Source organism: Heloderma suspectum, chromosome 4 (genome assembly GCF_057233095.1).
Source record: "Heloderma suspectum isolate Gila_16-S chromosome 4, 16-S_ref, whole genome shotgun sequence".
Lineage (NCBI taxonomy): Eukaryota > Metazoa > Chordata > Lepidosauria > Squamata > Helodermatidae > Heloderma > Heloderma suspectum.
The window spans coordinates 68,230,289-68,247,367 of record NC_139461.1 but is presented as its reverse complement, the minus strand read 5'-3'; the positions used below and the strand labels follow the sequence as shown (position 1 = coordinate 68,247,367).

Below are 17,079 nucleotides of genomic sequence, written 5' to 3'. Positions count from 1 at the left end.
AGGTGAAAGGAAGGCAGGGGAATAAAGAAGCGAGACACAAGTAGTTGGTATAAAACATGGGCCTCATTTATTAAAATGATCTGTGAAGGGAAACCTAAGCGGGCAACTTCTCAAAGCCAGTGACTACCTGGCATTATATCAGGTGACACAAGAGTGTAAATTATATAATATTATAATGTAAGGAGATAAAAATAATGTGTATACAAAAAGGACCACAGTAAGCTACAGCACACAACACAAGGACAATTGAAGTCTTCCATTGGATAAATGATGTTTTAGTTGGTTACAGAGATTATCTCACTCCCACGTCTTTATCTCGGTCATGGCGTTTGTATGATTTTTATTTCTGAGGAAGCCTGTTGTGAAACAGGAGTACATCCGGATTCCTGTAAAAACTGAAGGCCACAGCACAGTTCTTCCAGCTGCAATTAATTACTGTTTGTCTTTGTAGCATTTAGCCAATTTCATCTACAATTTTACAATTCTGTTCCTTGTATTGTGCTGTTACTTACTGTGGTCCTTTTTGCATAAACATTGTTTTTGTCCCCTTACATTATAATATTATATAATTTACACTCTTGTGTTCCAGTTGTGTGCAGTTTAGCATTCTTGGGTCCTGTTTTGTTATAACTGGTACCCTTTGTACTCATAATTATTTCAGGCGAGACATTCGATGCCTGTAGTGTGGCGTCCTTGTTCGCCATCCTACAGGACTGCCCAATTCTTGGGATGGGAGGCCTTCCCCTGTCACCCCCACCCTCAACCCGCAAAACTCTCAGTGGGTGAGGAGAGTTGGCCTAAAATGTAACCCTTATCTTCCAACAGGGGCTGCAAAGCTGGAAGCCTCAGGCATTACCAGTCACCAGAAATGGTGCTGCCGAGTGCTCACTAACCCAGTCACCTCCACCCAAGGTGCCTGCACATCCATGCCTATTTAGAAAATGTGACCAAATCACCTAAGCATTTAAAACAGACCAAAACAACCTGAAACCAACTCTCAGTCCTACTTACAGTGTGAAGTAGGCAAAAGACACATAGCCAAGTCCAATCCAACTATGAGCCAAAAATTCCTCCTCGGCCCCCAAAAGGATGACCAGCACAGTCCACAGAACATACAGGGTGGGTAGGAGGGAGCTGCATTTTGAAGAGGGCTGACGGGTAAGCCCCTCCCTGGTGGTTTACCAATGGCATTTACCCATCTCTGCCTTCCCACTACCACTTGCAAAACCCTCCCCGCAGCCAAGCAAGCTGGACACGGAGGAAGGGACTCGTCTGTCTACCTAACAGAACATTTATTTACAGTTATTTTTAGGCTGCCTTTCAGGATGGAAACCTACAAGATAAAAACCATACAAAGTAAAAATAAAATAAAAATCTATAAAAACAGAGATTACCAATAACAATCAATAAAAAAGTAATTATCAATAAAACCAGCATCCCAAGACACCACAGAAAGGCCAGCAAAACCAGGTCGGTCTTCACAGCTTTCCTAAAGACCTGCAAAGAAGGGGCTTGATGAACCCACAATGGAAGCTGATTCCAGAGGTATGGGGTCAGCACTGAGAAGGCCCTCTTTCTTGCACTCTTAACTGCCCTTGGCAGCAGGCAAAGGCATACTGTGCTGAAGATATTGTTTCCAGTACAAACAGCCATGAACAAAATCTCCATGCCAAGAACTGTGAATCTATCAATCTACAATGGCATAAGGATACTTGACAGTGTAGTGCAGCTCAGACATGACTGTGTGATGAGCTACATGTTTCCTGAAAAGCCTGTTGTCACCTGCTACAAAATTCTATACTTCCTCACTTTTTTCAGAAAAGAAATATTAATTGTCACTTGTTCTCTCCCAGTTATGCAATATGAATAATAGCATTTATATTATATCTGTCACAGATGAAAAACTGCATTTATGGATCAGTGTAATCCACTCATTGGTTGCTGGACCTCAGCTCCCCTAGGGAGCATCACAAATCTACATGACGCCCCTGGTTGCTAGATTTTGCATTTGGCTCATTGATCTAGCTGAAAGATTTGCAAAAATCCCTGTCTCGAGACAGCTCCCTGTTGGTTACACATATTATGAGGCTCAAAAGCATAAATTAATCCTTCCAAGGTAACTTATGTGCACTAAATTGGCTCTGACTCTGATTGTTTTGGATGGTAGCATATGACTAACTTAAGCTTTTTGCTTTTTTTTTTTTTAAATCCATGTTGGCAAGGCATCTTCTTGGCAGCCCACCATTACAAATATGAAGGACATGGCAACAAACATGAAGATCTGCAATGCTGCAGAAACTGAAGTACAACCAATGTGCATCTTACATTGTAGACTCTCTTGATTTGTCACAATGCGGCACAAAGCAAGAGAGGAATACAGTGGATACTTTCCAATCCCACCATTTAAAATTGCTGTGGTTTATGTGGCATATTTATCTGTTACAGCAATGTAAATGCCACAATGTGGTAATCATAAGAATGTGGCAATGACGTCCAGTGTACATAATTCCAGGAGTATGCAGCATACATGTAAAGAACTGTACTAGCTGGGGCCAGAATAATTAAAATTATGCATCCAGATCTTTCCTCCCCATAACTTTTTTTCCCAGTTGCTTTGCACTCCCAGTTAGGTTAGTAATTCAAAACAAGGCAGTGGATTCAGACTCTGTAACTGAATGGTATGCACATATATGAGAAATGATTGTTACAGAATTAAAGGGAAGGCTTCAAAGTTCAACTAAGTTCATGGCCTCACATGAGTTCTAACCTTTTATTCTATATGCTGTCGCCATAATCTAGCATATGCACACAGTGGCTGCTCATGGACTTTCATATTAGATAGTTCATGCCAAGCTTGAACAGGGAAGCTCCTGCTCGTGTGAGGCTTCTTGTGGACAGCAGGAGCTCTACAATACACGCTGGGGTCACTGGCCATTTGATACAGAATCAGATTGGAGGGGGTACAAATACAAGCAACTGAAAACTTTAAGATGTCCCTAACTGTCTTTATAGGCATAAGATAATAACATGGATAGAAAAGTTGGTAATATTCCATTAATGAATACACAAAATAATAATAATAATAATAATAATAATAATAATAATAATGCAATAGGCCATAATGCTTGCTAGATGTCTTATATATTGCACCATTTTCTAACTTCAAACCTCAGATATCAAACTAATGTAGGCAGTGGAACCCTCTTGATCTCATAAAACCTTTAAAGTGGATTGTGGAGTGGTTTGATTTGGTATACTCCTGCTTTAAGAGAACAGATAGTAAAAACAAAAATTATTGTCATCACTTGTGTGTACCATTGAAGTTCAGGAGACATGTATCTGATCTTCATCAAGCACAGGATTTAAATATTCCTATGTTATGATGTGGAATCAAAACATGAACTGAAATAATTACAATGGTCCTTAGTTTTTAATTTATGTGGCCAAATTCTTCTTAGTTATGTAACTTCTAATACACATAGGGACTTGGTGTGGAAGGAAGTAAAACTTGAACTTGCATATGTGGCATCTCTAATCTCTGACCATCTCCCTCCCACACTCCCAGTATCTGAGAGCTAACTCATTTACCTAGAATTCAGCATTTGGGAGTCCCATTTTTATTTCACTCTGCTTCTTATCTTCCTGCCACTTTGAGACTGCTATATGGTTCTTGACCTTGACTAGATTAATAAATTTCTGACCTTATTTTCATACAACAACCTCATAGATGCTATTATATGATTCCCACCCTGGATATGGCAAGTTTTGTCTTCTAGTATTCTTCTCCCCTGAAGTTCTTAATGCAGTTCCTGCCATCATGGCTTAGTCCGGTAATTTGATATTGACTGAAAACAGAAATTAAAAAACTGGGTAATATAGCATATGAATACACATTTTTCAACTGTTTATGAAACAGAAAGAAGTCTGTTTCATCTACTTCTGCTGCTCTTATTTGCATTTGCATTCCTGTAGCTGTTAATGACATCATGAGAAGAAAATTCTATGGCTATGCAGATATAGTTAAATATATCAATACTATACGACTTAACGACTGAACAACAACAACAACAACACAATAGTAAATAATGGCATTACTTGTTCATCAGTGCTGTGCATATAATAGGGATTTTGTATCAATACTACATTGTCTTATGATGGCATCTTCTGTTCAGTATGACTTACCAATTTATTATATTTCACCAAATTATTTCCATGACAAATCTGGTAATGATGTGCCCTTCCCACAAACCCCGTCTTGTTTGAAGCACTCCGAACTGTAGCAGTCTACTCCCAAAGATTCAGACTCTCTTCAGAATGGTGTTTTTTTTTTTTTAGGTTTTTTTTCCTGGTCAATTGATAAATGGTAGAATCTTTCACAAGGTCTCCATAAAAAGAAAATGCGGGGCAGGGGGGAAGATGAGCAGAGGGTGGAGTGTTTGTGACTGACAGCTGTAGCATCCATCCAGGAAACGACTTTACCAGGACTCTCCAATCATAGTGTTTTGCAGAGGGAACTTGAAGTAACATATTAGAAGTTGTTGCAGTGTTTTCAGTGCTCTTCTAGAAGCAGCAGTGTGGAAAGGGTTGTGGAGTAGAATAACTTTCTTATTTTAATCTATACCAACCTTTCCTAAAATCCAGTCCCTTGCATCCTAATTCTTATTTACTCTTGCTGTTGTCTGTCTCTGGGTTTTACTTACTAGGCAAGTTACTTCCTTACACACACACACACACACATACATACTCTGGGTTGTGATATCTTCCAGCTTACTACATCCTCCCTGATTGGATGGGATCATGGAAGGAGGGAGAAGAAAATGGTACTGAAGGAGCAGCAGAGAGGGGAATACAATAACTGTAAATTCAGGAACCATGAACTTACTTTTTGAAAAGTACCTTTGGGAATCTGTCAGGAGGCATTTCACACACACCCCAAATGCTATTTTTTCACAAAATGTTCAAAAGGAAACATTTGGCATAGCCCTAGTAGTCACACACAACAATATATTTTAACTGTTAAGTTGCTATGTTTGCCATCTTTCTTTTAGCTAAACTGGAATATTATCATTAAAGTAAAGTTGATTTTAGTTAATGCAAAGTTATCATTCAGTCCCTCATAAGAATGGACCTGCTGGATCAGATTAAAGGCCCATCTAGTCCATAATTTTGTTTCTCACAATGTACAACAAGACATCTCTGGGAAGCCCATGAACAGGACACGAAGGTCCTCCCCCATTTGCTGGTGTAAAGTGGCTGTGGCACACTACCTCTGAACCTGGATGCTGCGTATAACTAACATGACTAGCACCCAGTGATAGACATTCTCTATGAATATGTCCAGTCTTCTTTTAAAGCTATCAAGTGGCGAACACCATGTCTCGTGGCAGGAGATTCCTTAACTTGCACTATATGCTATGTGAAGAGGTGCTTCCTATGTCAATCCTGAATCTCCTGCCAATCTGTTTCATTGGATGACACAAGTTTTAGTATTATAAAAACGTAAGAGTCCTGATGGATCAGAGCACACGGGCCTATCTAGTCCAGCATTCTTTTCCCACAGTGACCGACCAGATGCCTATGGGAAGCCCACAACAGGACATGAATGCAGTAGCGCCTTCCCACTCATGTTCCCTAGCAACAGGCATTCAGAGATATATCACCTCTGATGCTGGAGGTAATATGTAGCCATCAGAACTAATAGCCACTGAGAGCCTTATCCTCCATGAATTTGTCTGAACCCCTCATCTAAGTTACAGGAAGCCAGCTTCCAGTTGAACATCAGGAAAAACTTCCTCACTGTTAGAACAATATGACAATGGAACCAATTACCTAGGGAGGTGGTGATCTCTCCCACACTGGAGACATTCAAGACGAGGCTGGACAGCCATCTGTCAGGGATGCTCTGACTTGGATTCCTGCATTGAGCAGGGGGTTGGATTCGATGGTCTTGTAGGCCCCTTCAACCCTACTATTCTATGATTCTATGATAATGGTGGGCAACAATAACACTACATGTTATGGTAGTGAATTTCATAGTTTAACTATGAATTTCATAGTTTAACTATTCTCTCACTTGTGAGAGAATGAGAGAAAAATTATCTCCATCCACTTCTTCACAATGTTGTGTAAGCTTTTATCATGACAATCCCTCACCTATTTTCTAAACTAAAAAGCCCCCAAAGTCAAGGCCTTTATTTATAGGGAAGTTTACTCTAGCTGCTGATCATTTTGGTTGCCTTTTCCTGTACTGTTTCCAATTCTACCACACTCTTTTTGAGTTATACATTAGACCTAGTCTGAAAAACAAAGCGATATAAATAATAATGCTGGTGCTGGGGAGAAAAGGAAGGCCTAGCTGAATTTATGTCTGAAAATTCTAGAACAATAGAGTTGGAAGGGACCAAAAATACATGTAGTCAAGCTTTCTGCCCAAAGGCAGAAGAAATTATTTGATCTACTTCTGAACCTAATGTGGCATATTTCCATGTTGCAGATCAGGATGTTAGAAAAGTTTTTCTCTCGCAGACTCGCACGCACATGCATTTGCCAAGATATGTCAAACTGCAGTTTGTCAAACAGTAAGCCTATAATTTAGCCTCTCTATTACTCATCTCATAAATTCAACCACTAATAGTTTTGTTGCTATTTATCAGTGGTCTGCTTGTTGTCATGGAACACTAGTTCAGCTGTCAAGGTTATTGGAGAATCTGAGACTCATAAAATGGATGACTTTTTTTTATGAATCAGGAGCTAATATAACTTCATTCTCTAATATCGAATATGGACAGACTTGTGATGAAATAGTGGTAAAAGTAAAACATTTTCACTACTGAAGACATTTCTACTGGATAATGAAATGAAAACCAAGGACATAAGATGTGGAGCTAATTGGTTGACAATGCTAAGATTCGTTGTGCCAACGCATGAATCCTTGCAATGGAGCGGGCTGCTTCCTTCCCAGCGCAACATCAGAAGAATGACATTATGGCACAATGAGGAAACACTGGGATGGTATCCCAGGGCAAATTCTCCAGTGTGATTGCTTAGGACAGGGATGTTAGGTGGAAACCTGTTTTGTGTTATAAACTTGCAAGAACATTTATGTATTAATTAGCTACTTCAGGTTGATTAACAGAGAAATTCTATACACACTTACTTGGAAGTAAGCCCCACGGAACTTAATGGAACTTACTTCTTAGTATGAAGGCATGGGATTGGCCTGTAATAAACTGGATATAATTGTTTTGTCTTCAACCACTTCTTCTATTTATATACAATATTACAAACATTGAAAGTGTTTATCAGTGAAAGATTGATCAAGCTAGAATAACTTCATGCCCATCTATAGCTACAGTATTTGTACCATTTTGTAAACAGTAATCAATCACATTAAATTATAATACCATAGAAAAGCACAAAAAGGTTAAGACCCAAAGATGAATAACCGGTTCATTATAGCAAAGTTAGAGCTGATTTATGAAGGAGAACATTTCAATAGCGTAATATTACTGTTCTCTTTATGTTTCAAATGGAGTTTAAATCCCCAGATTTGCACCATTCAAAGGTGGCAAAAATGAGGGAGGGGGTCAGCAATTTTTCAGGGAGGCAGCACCATTTTTCAAAAGGTACAGGAAGAGCTTACTTTTGGCAGCAGAAGCATTCTCTTTTTCTTTTCTTTTTACTGTATTCTTGACACTTTCAGTGGTTGCCAGATGGTAGCCACTATATCCCATTCCCAACAACATCCCTAGAATGCCACTGTCACATTGGGCTCCATTTTCTTCCTCTCAAGACCCCTCAAGACAATGCTATGTGATGATGCAGCATTATTTCCAGGGGCATCTCTGTAGCAATGGCAGAAACAAAATTAGAACAATGAAAAGAAAATTACACCACTGCCATTATCACCAATAGTAAGCCCCCACTTGAACCTTTCAAAAATGTTTGCTGCCGATTGCCTCCCCAGTTTCATGCATCTCTTTTCACACACGCACGCACACACTTCAAGGTGATTCAAAAATTCAAACATTTGTCTCAGAAGTACCATTTTGTCATGAACCATTTCATTTAGTTGAAACATTTAGTTGTCCATGACACACTATTTTAGTCTTAAATTACACTTTTTGGATTCTAGAGCAACTAATATGAGAGATGTTTGTCCAGAAAACAGGTGATTTGGATTCATTGCTTAATCAACACAATCTCTTCACTATGGTCACAATTTGAAGGGCAATGTGGTGAGTTCCATGAAGCAGTGTGATTTCTGAGGCCTCCTGCTGATGTGAGAGAATTGGACTACCTCCTTTTCACAAAGTCTTTGTTGTTGCTGCTGGTACTGAACATAATCTTCTATAGGTATTGAACACAGAGTTCTTTCACTGCCACAAATCCTTATAGGTCATGGGTCACAACTGGCCACTCTCTGGGAATAATAGTTAGCCATCATGAATAGCAGTTGTTAATAGTCTTATCATCCCTTAATTTGTCTAATCCTCTCTTAAAGCTGTCCAAGTTGGTGGCCATCATTATATCTTGTAGCAAATTCCATAGTTTGACTATTCACTATGTGAAGGTGTACTGTATTTTATCTGTCCTGAGTCTCCTATCCTTTATCTTCACTGAGTTCTAGTATGGAGAGAGGGAGAAAAACTTCTCCTTATCCACTTTCTCCACATAATGCATATTTTGACACACCTCTATCCTGTCCCTCTACACTCACCTTTTGTATAAGCTAAAAAGACCCAAACACTGAAGGCTTTCCTCCTAGGAAAGCACACTGATCATTATGGTTGTCCTTTTCTGCACTGTTTCCAGCTCTACAATATCTGCTTTCATGTGGAGTGACCAGAACTGTACACAGTATTCCAAGTGTGATCATGTTGTAGATTTGTATAAAGTCTTCATGATATTGGCAGTTTGATTTTTGATTCCTTTCCCTAATGATCCTCAACATGGAATTCACCTTTTTCACAGCTGCCATACACTGGCATGTGTCTAGTCTATGTAGGGGTAACTGAAGCCACCCATTATGACAACATTTTCTCCTTTGGATCCCTCCTGATTCATACTAGAACCTGGGGTCATCCTATGAAGCTGACTGATGCAAGATTCAGAACAGATAAAGGGAAGCATTTCTTCACACAGTTCATAGTCAAACTATGAAATTCACTTCCACAAGAAGTGGTGATGGCCACCAGTTTGGATGGCTTTAAAAGGAGATTGGAGAAATTCATGGAGGATAAGGCTATCAATGGCTATCAGTCTTGATGGCTATATGCTACCTCCAGTATCAGAGGCAGTATGCCTATGTACACCAGTTGTTGGGGAACATAGGTGGGAGGGTGCTGTTGTACTCATCTTCTGCTTGTGGGTTTCCCATGAGCAGCTGGTTGGCCACTGTGGGAACAGAATGCTGGACTAGATGAACCTTGGTCTGATCCAAGACACCTTTTCTTATGTTCTTAGGACAATCCTCAGCATTTGGTGACCTTGTCAAGAGCATGTCCCCAGTCCTAAATTGCTTTGGGCAGCTGATATTGTTACCCATGCTTTTTCTGTGATAGATTATCCCTGTTTTGAGGTTTCTAGTTTGTTCGACACTATGCCCTCACTGACATACAGAGAGACTCCATACCCAGTATGCCCTTCCCTGTACTTATAGAGTTTGTATCCAATTATGACCACATCCCACTCTTTCTCTCCATTCCACCAGATTTCTGGTATGATAGATAGATAGATAGATAGATAGATAGATAGATAGATAGAGATAGTTTTCTTTTAAAACCAAGCACTCTAGATCCCCCACTGTGGCTTGGACGCTTCCAGCATTAGCATATAAACACCTATTCATGGTGTCCCTCTCCATATGTCTCTGGCATGTGCATTTCCCCCTGTGGTCTTTTGGCCTCTTCAACTGGCTATCATGCTTTTCTGTATGCTCATGGCCTATTTGTGCAAGCAAAAAACATTCTTACCCTCATGCCCTAGGGACGACCCTCCCTGAACCAGACTCTCCTCAACTTCTGACACTACTGCTCGACAAGACTGATGCTCTTCCCATACCAATACTAGTTACAGATCTGAGGATCTGAGGAGAAGTTTAATTTAATCTATGTTTGTATGACGTTAGAGAAAGCACACTGACCAAACAGAGATGAAAGGAATACACATAAAAGTTTGGATGGCAATGAAGATAAAAGGGGAATCAGAATTGACAAACAGTAACATTAGGGCAAAATAGCATGAAGGCGATTAAAGTGTGCAAATATACTAATGAAAGGCTTGGCAAAGAAGAAAGTGAGATGGTGCTAGGATGGGGGTAGACATAATAATTTAGAAGAAAATATGTCATGATGTAACTGGAATCAGGTTGGAATTTCAATATCAAAGGATAGCTTCTTTTTTAAAAAAAATAGCATAGGGAGCAGAGGAAGTGGTGTAGCCTTGTTGGGAAAAGACAATTTATTAGTCCTTCTAAGAGGAGGCTGGGGAGGAATGGATAATGCTGTCGAGTCATTATGCTTTGAGGCTGGAGATGTTTCAGACAGTAAACTAATGTTATAGGCCACCTGACCAAAAGGAACGATTGGACTGTGAAATGACTGAGGAAATAAAAAAGAAGCATGTAAAAAGGCCAGCATGATAGGAAGTTGGTAATAACCCAGGAGAAGGCAAGTGGCTATAATCAAATCTATGCATGCCCTGAGCTCATTGTGAAACATGAGAGGAAAATCCTCCAAATATCTTTAGAAAAACAACAAATGCATATAGTTTGCGAAGAAACCTAAGGAGCTACTGGAACTATGTTACTGCGCTCTCTGTCTCTGTCTGTCTGTCTCTTTTTAACATGCAATTTTTTAAAAATGCTAATGAAGATTCTCAGCCACATATATAGTACAGCCTATCTGCATAATACCTCTTAACCAAGGCCCAGTGTTGGTAATTTGGGGTGGGGGGAGAGATAATTTTAAAGGCCACTTTTGAAAGTCCTTGGTATTTGCCTTGAAAATGACCAGGGGATGGAGGGTGTGTGATGACCCATAATGATTAAAATACTAAAGACAATTACATATGGTGTGTGTGTTGCATTTTAGTGATAATTTTGCACTGCTGTGGCCTGTGCCTGCTTATTTTAGATTATGACAAACAAAACCAAAGGCAAGCCTCAGCATTAAGTTGTATTCTGCTGCCTTGGCAATATTAAACAGAACTAAAATGTAACTTCAACATTATTGTCCTTTTCCTTTAGAAATTTAGCTAAGCAAACAAAGAGAATTCCCAGTTTTACGCTCTTGCTGTTTGAACGAAAGGCCCAATTACCTAGACTTCTCACTTGCTTGCATTAGGTGTGATGTATGTATGTACAAATAGCTTCAAGTGAACCAACCATGCCCAATGGTCACTATACTGGAGTTGCTGACTTTTGAAACAATTAAAAAAAACATGGCCCTAGGTGAGGCCAGGGTAGGTGGCTTAGAGATATCTATATAGGGGAACAGAACTCCAGGTTGTTCCAGCCAGGGGGTGTAGTTCAGGACATTTAGGAACATAGGAAGCTGCCATTGGTCCATCTAGCCCAGTATTGTTGACACTGACTGGTAGCTGCTTTCCAGAGTTTCAGGTCCCTCCCTAATTTCTTTTTGGTTGGGTTGGCAACCCTAGCTTTCACTGATGGCAAACCACCAGTGCCATAAGCATGTATAGTTGTATAAGGGGTGACGCTGAGCACAGAACTCTCAACACACTGAATTTTAATATGATCCTACAAACTTTCCATGTCCAGCCTAAAACTCATACCAGTGCCTCTTATACTATCATGTTTTGCTCATAGCAGTGGTGGTCCACTGTCAGGGTAGGCAAATGGTGACCATGTCTGGGAGAGGCATGTACTGTTGTGCAACCTAATCTAAACATCAGGGAATTATGCAGAAGGGCATTCCCTTCTTCTGGCAGTACCAAGAAAGAATGCCCTTGCATTGGCAATTTACTAGGATGAGGCTGTTAGCATTATTAGACATTATCAGAGCTGTAGCCCTGGCTTTAAGATGTTGCTAATTAAAGAGGGGTCTAAAAGATGGAGGAGAAAGAAACAAGGGAGGATCCTAAAAGACTACAGGCCTATAAAGTTTATTGCAGTAATGGTTTACATTTTATAACATGCTTAATTAATAGTTGTGAACGGTTGACAGATGTAGTAATAAGGATAGGTGAATTTCAGCATAAATCCTTTATTAGAGCTGCAAATGGTGTACAATGCAGAATAGCCTCATTATACATACCCATGCTCTATGCAGATAGAATTTCAGTGTAAAATATCTAAGTAAGCCACGTGTGTGTGTGTGTGTGTGTGTGTGTAATGTTATCTTACATGAGATAAGAAATGTGAATAGTTTAAACTATATTTATACTTAGATATCCTGGGGAATGTTTACTGTTATATGTTAATGTTGAAACAATAATTTACATGTATTGTTTTAATTACTTTGAAAATCAAATAAAGAATATTTGAGACAAATAACAACTGATAGCTCTACCACAAGGGTTACTGTTTTAAAATGTCTCATAGGGCAGCTCAAAACATGTGAGAAGCAATTGTGGATAATGATAAAGCCACATTGAAATTATCTGGCCCATAATATGAAATTGTCTATCTTGAAATGCTCACCTACATTATGAAGCAAGAAGTATTTCCCTATAAAATTATTCTCTGGCTTGGATTAAAACTAAGCCTGAGTGCCCACCTCCCACAGCAGAATCCCAGGTGGCAGCCAGGAACCCTGGGAAATGTAGTTTTCCAGAGTAACCAAGTCCCTAGAATGGATATCAGGCAGTTGGGCAACAACATCTCAGGGATCCTTGTGCCTGGGATGCTGCAGCTGCAGAATTCAAGGTGCCAAGGAAGAGACCTTCAGTGAGACCTCTTCACTGACCTTGCTACTGCCAGTTAAATGGGAAGGGGGCTTGTAGGGGGAGGGTGGGAAGTTTGTGGGGAGCTGTTGGGAGACTCCATCATGCTTCAGTCATCATCAGGGTAGGGTCCAAATTCTGTAATGGGAAGACCCACATATCTTCTTTTTCTTACAGCTCAATTCTAAATCAAGCTAGGGGGAAGCTCACCCCATATGCCTTGGGGAGCTTCACTGGCATGGGGCCAGAGCCTATATACGGTCAACTACCCACACTGTTATCACCAGCATTGGGGTGTTTTTAAAGCATCAGTCACCTTTAGTTAGATCTGCCTCAAAAAAAAAAGCCCTTTCAACTCATTACCTCTGTGTGTGTGTGTGTGTGTGTGTGTGTGCGAGAGAGAGAGAGAGAGAGAGAGAGAGAGAGAAATTGGGGGGCATTTTATGTTGCCGACTGTTTCTCACCCAAATGGTGGCCTCCATCACCATGATGGTAAGAGCCCCACACCTTCTAAACCATCACAAAATGCTTTAGGGGCCAATTACTTCTGAAATCACTCCACACACACACACACGCACGCACAGTGCTGAAATATCTTCCATGAGTTTGATCAAAACTGAATTTGCTACAGCCTTACTTTTAATGAGGGATAGTTTCAACTGACTCTGACCAAACCAATACATTGGCAGGATTAAATGGTCAAGCTTTTCCTGGACCACACCACTTCAGGCTGCCCATGGGAGATATGTGCCAGTCACATGATTGGCAGCTTTCACTGGCAAGAGCTTTTACTTAGATGCAGTCTAGGATTGGGCTGGAGAGAGATGTGGTACAGTCCAGGAAAATGTATGCCGCTTGATTGTGCTGAATGTATAAGCTGGACCTGCCATGGCAGCATGATGGTTCCTACAGTATTAATAAGGTATAATAAACATTAATGAAGAATGATACCTGCACATATTTAATCCCTTGTGCTATGATTTCAGACACCAGTTGTCAGTCACTGATAAAATATTCCTCAAGAGTATAATTTATGCCCTAAAGTCTATGGGGTATGGCCAGATGTTCACTCTAGTGCTGCAAGATTATTGGCATCCTTCATCATGACTGATAATGCTCTTGGCCTGCTGCCTTACTGTTTCTATTTGGTTGAAAGTAGAAGGGATGATCGGCAGCTGCTACTCTTCAACATGGGATCAGCCTTTTAGAGTTCCAGAGGATTCAGTCCCATGAATATGTGCATGATACCCAGCTGTGAAGAAAGACAGTTCTACTCCCCACAACATGAATGTACCTACCATGGATGATGTAAACAAACACTTGTAGGAGATGACAGAAACTTATTTGGGCTCATCTAGTGATGAAATTCCCCTCCCAGGTTTAGTTAATATGCTCTGAAACTATATAATCCTGGTGGGATTCTTAGATGAGTTGTTAGCAGCGTCAAGATCTGGATATAGTTTCCTTTTTCTTAATAGGAAAATGCACTCTTCCCATTTAGATACTGTACTTTGTGCTAGCAATATGGAATCAGGCTGGGGGCACAGGGCATGGGCGACAGGGAGCAGTATTTGCACATACAGACAGGAGTGCATTAAAATGGCCACAACACTTTTATTTTGGTTGCAACTACAAGAGGCTTTGGCAGGGCATAGGGCCTGGATCCCTGCCACTGGGAGGGATGACTGCTGGCCAATGCCACAGCAAATAGATGAGGTGACATAGATGAGGTGACAGGAAATTTTGGGCCCACCATGACATACACCAGTCCATGAGTCCTTCCTGCATTCTGGGTGGGTGGCAGGCATGCCAGCCCCCATGCTAGACTGTTCCTTGAAGCCATAGCCCTAAGATCCCTGATGGAGATGTCTTTGTCTCCTGCTTACCCCTCCCCGTGAATCCAGCCCAATGCTTCCAGTGCCCTCTAAAGTTGTGACAAAATAATAATCCATGATGAATAAAAATAGCTGCTTTCTCATCAGCATTTCCATAAAACACAAATACTCTCGCTATGAGGAAGACAGAAATGCTGCACTTCTGTGCCAGTTGCACTGCAGATAAAATTCCTTCCCAGTCCCATTAACTGGTGGCTAACCACTGTCTATAGCAAGGACAAACAATGTATTAAAGGGTAGGAGAGATGGGGATGTCAGTGATAGCACTGCCGAAGCTGAGAACCTGAGCCTCTATTTATGGCCCAGGAGCAGACCAGAAGGAGAGAGTTTATTACAGTGTTCTGGAAAAAAACTAAAACACAAACTCTATCTATCTATCTATCTATCTATCAATCAATCAATCAATCAATCAAATTACAAACAAGTCATTAACTGAGTAGACATGTATAAATGAATAGATATGTCTGTGTATGTTCAGAATAACTTCCTTCTGAGTAAGCCCAAGTAAGTAACAGGATTCCAGCATAGCTTTTTCCTTTTCCTCCCTATCCCCTCTTATCATCAGGGATCTTTCAGTCAATGACAGGATTCCCTCGGCCTTCAAAATTACCTCACCCTCATCTCAGTTGACAGTTTCCTGCTATCCCTACCCCACCATCAGAATGCTGAAAGGAACACTGGAATTCCTCTTAAAACACTGGAGTAGAGTAGTGGAAGTATCATAGCTTCAGAGTGAAACTGAGCATGCCTGGCATAATTTTGCCAGCAGCTGTTGCCATAGGCTTTCATGGGGCAGAAAAATTGCAATAACTTTTAAATCACTGCTCAGAATGCCACCAAACCAATGAAAGGCACACCTCCTCAATAAGCCTGAATAAAGTTCATCAATAGTTTCCTAAGAATTTGAAAGTAATATATGATATGCTGAGTCTCAGCTTGGAATAAAAATTACAAATGTGTCCATTTTCAGCACTTTTTAACTTGCTGTATCCATGGCAATTTGTATCAGAGTGGTTTGAAATTTTGCACTATTATAGACCACATTAATAGATTATGGATGCCAAGTTCCAAATTATTAGCTTAACAGGTGTTGTTTTTATAAGTAGTAGAATTTTGAGGCTTATAATGGTGGAACCTTTTATGTGTGTGTGTGTGTGACTCAGCTTAACTAAAAAGGCCCTCCCATGCCCCTTTAATAACTACACATGATGTGCAAACATATAAGGCACTCCTGATCCTTGCTAAAAAAAAGAAAAGAAGAAGACAAGAAGAAAAAAAGAAGTATTAATGGGAGGTGGACATTTGAACTGGAGAAGCAGCATGGCAGGCAGCTTATCTTTTTCCCCACCTGCATGTGTCTGCTCCAAATCATCTGTCCTGGAGCCCCCCCCACCCCGGTTCAAAATGCATGTTTGCTAGGGTATGCATTTTGAGTCACATCCATGGGGGCAATTTGGAGTAGAGAAGTATTGGGCAAGGACAAGGTTTAATGGTCTCACCCCATTTCTTCCCTGCTTCAATTTCCCTCCTCCCCAAATGACTTTGCTTATGTAAAAAATAGGATCAGGACACAATTACACAAGCTAAGATGGAATGTGTATTTAGCCCCAAACATTTTAAGTCCCTTGATATGTTAGATATAGTACACTCTCATTATAAAGTTTTTGGTGGTGGTGATTGAAAAACAAGATAAACTCAAGCCTTTACCATATCTGTGTTTGACAAAAGATTCATTTTTCCCCTATTGCCATTCAACTGAAAGCTAAATTTCACTAGGATTCTTCCTACAATGTGTCCTTGAAATTTCCTTGATTCAGCTACTTAGAATGTGAAGAACTGGATTTTTTTCCCCTCTTGACAAATTGTTGCCATCTTTTCATCTACATAATATCCTATATACTACTTTATCTAATGCTTTCAGTGACCCAACAGTAATGCAAGGACAAATCAAAACTGTACCGCTACTTTACCGCGCATGTGAATATTTGCACATTCGTTGTATCAGTAAAATGCATGGTGGGAGAAGTGGTAAGCAGGCTGAAGAGTGGCAGCCATCAGAAAAAGAAACACTACCTGTCACCAGAGGTGGTGGGAAGAATTGTTTGATGTACATTTTGATATGAATTTACCTAATTCCACACTTTCGAACCAATATGCCAGCCTTTCCCAGCCTGGTCCCCTCCAGTTGTGTTGGACTACAACTCCCAGAATCTCCCAACCAGCATGTTTTACTGGTGGATGCTGGGAGTTGTAGTCCAAATATATCAGGAGGGCACCA

At 40.4% G+C, this 17,079-nt stretch overlaps 1 protein-coding gene across 2 annotated transcripts in view; it reads right to left on the bottom strand.

Moving 5' to 3' along the window:
- Positions 1–17,079, bottom strand: part of ST18 (ST18 C2H2C-type zinc finger transcription factor) — a 195,179-nt gene that overhangs the window by 97,628 nt on the left and 80,472 nt on the right. The gene's annotated exons all lie outside the window — the stretch shown is intronic.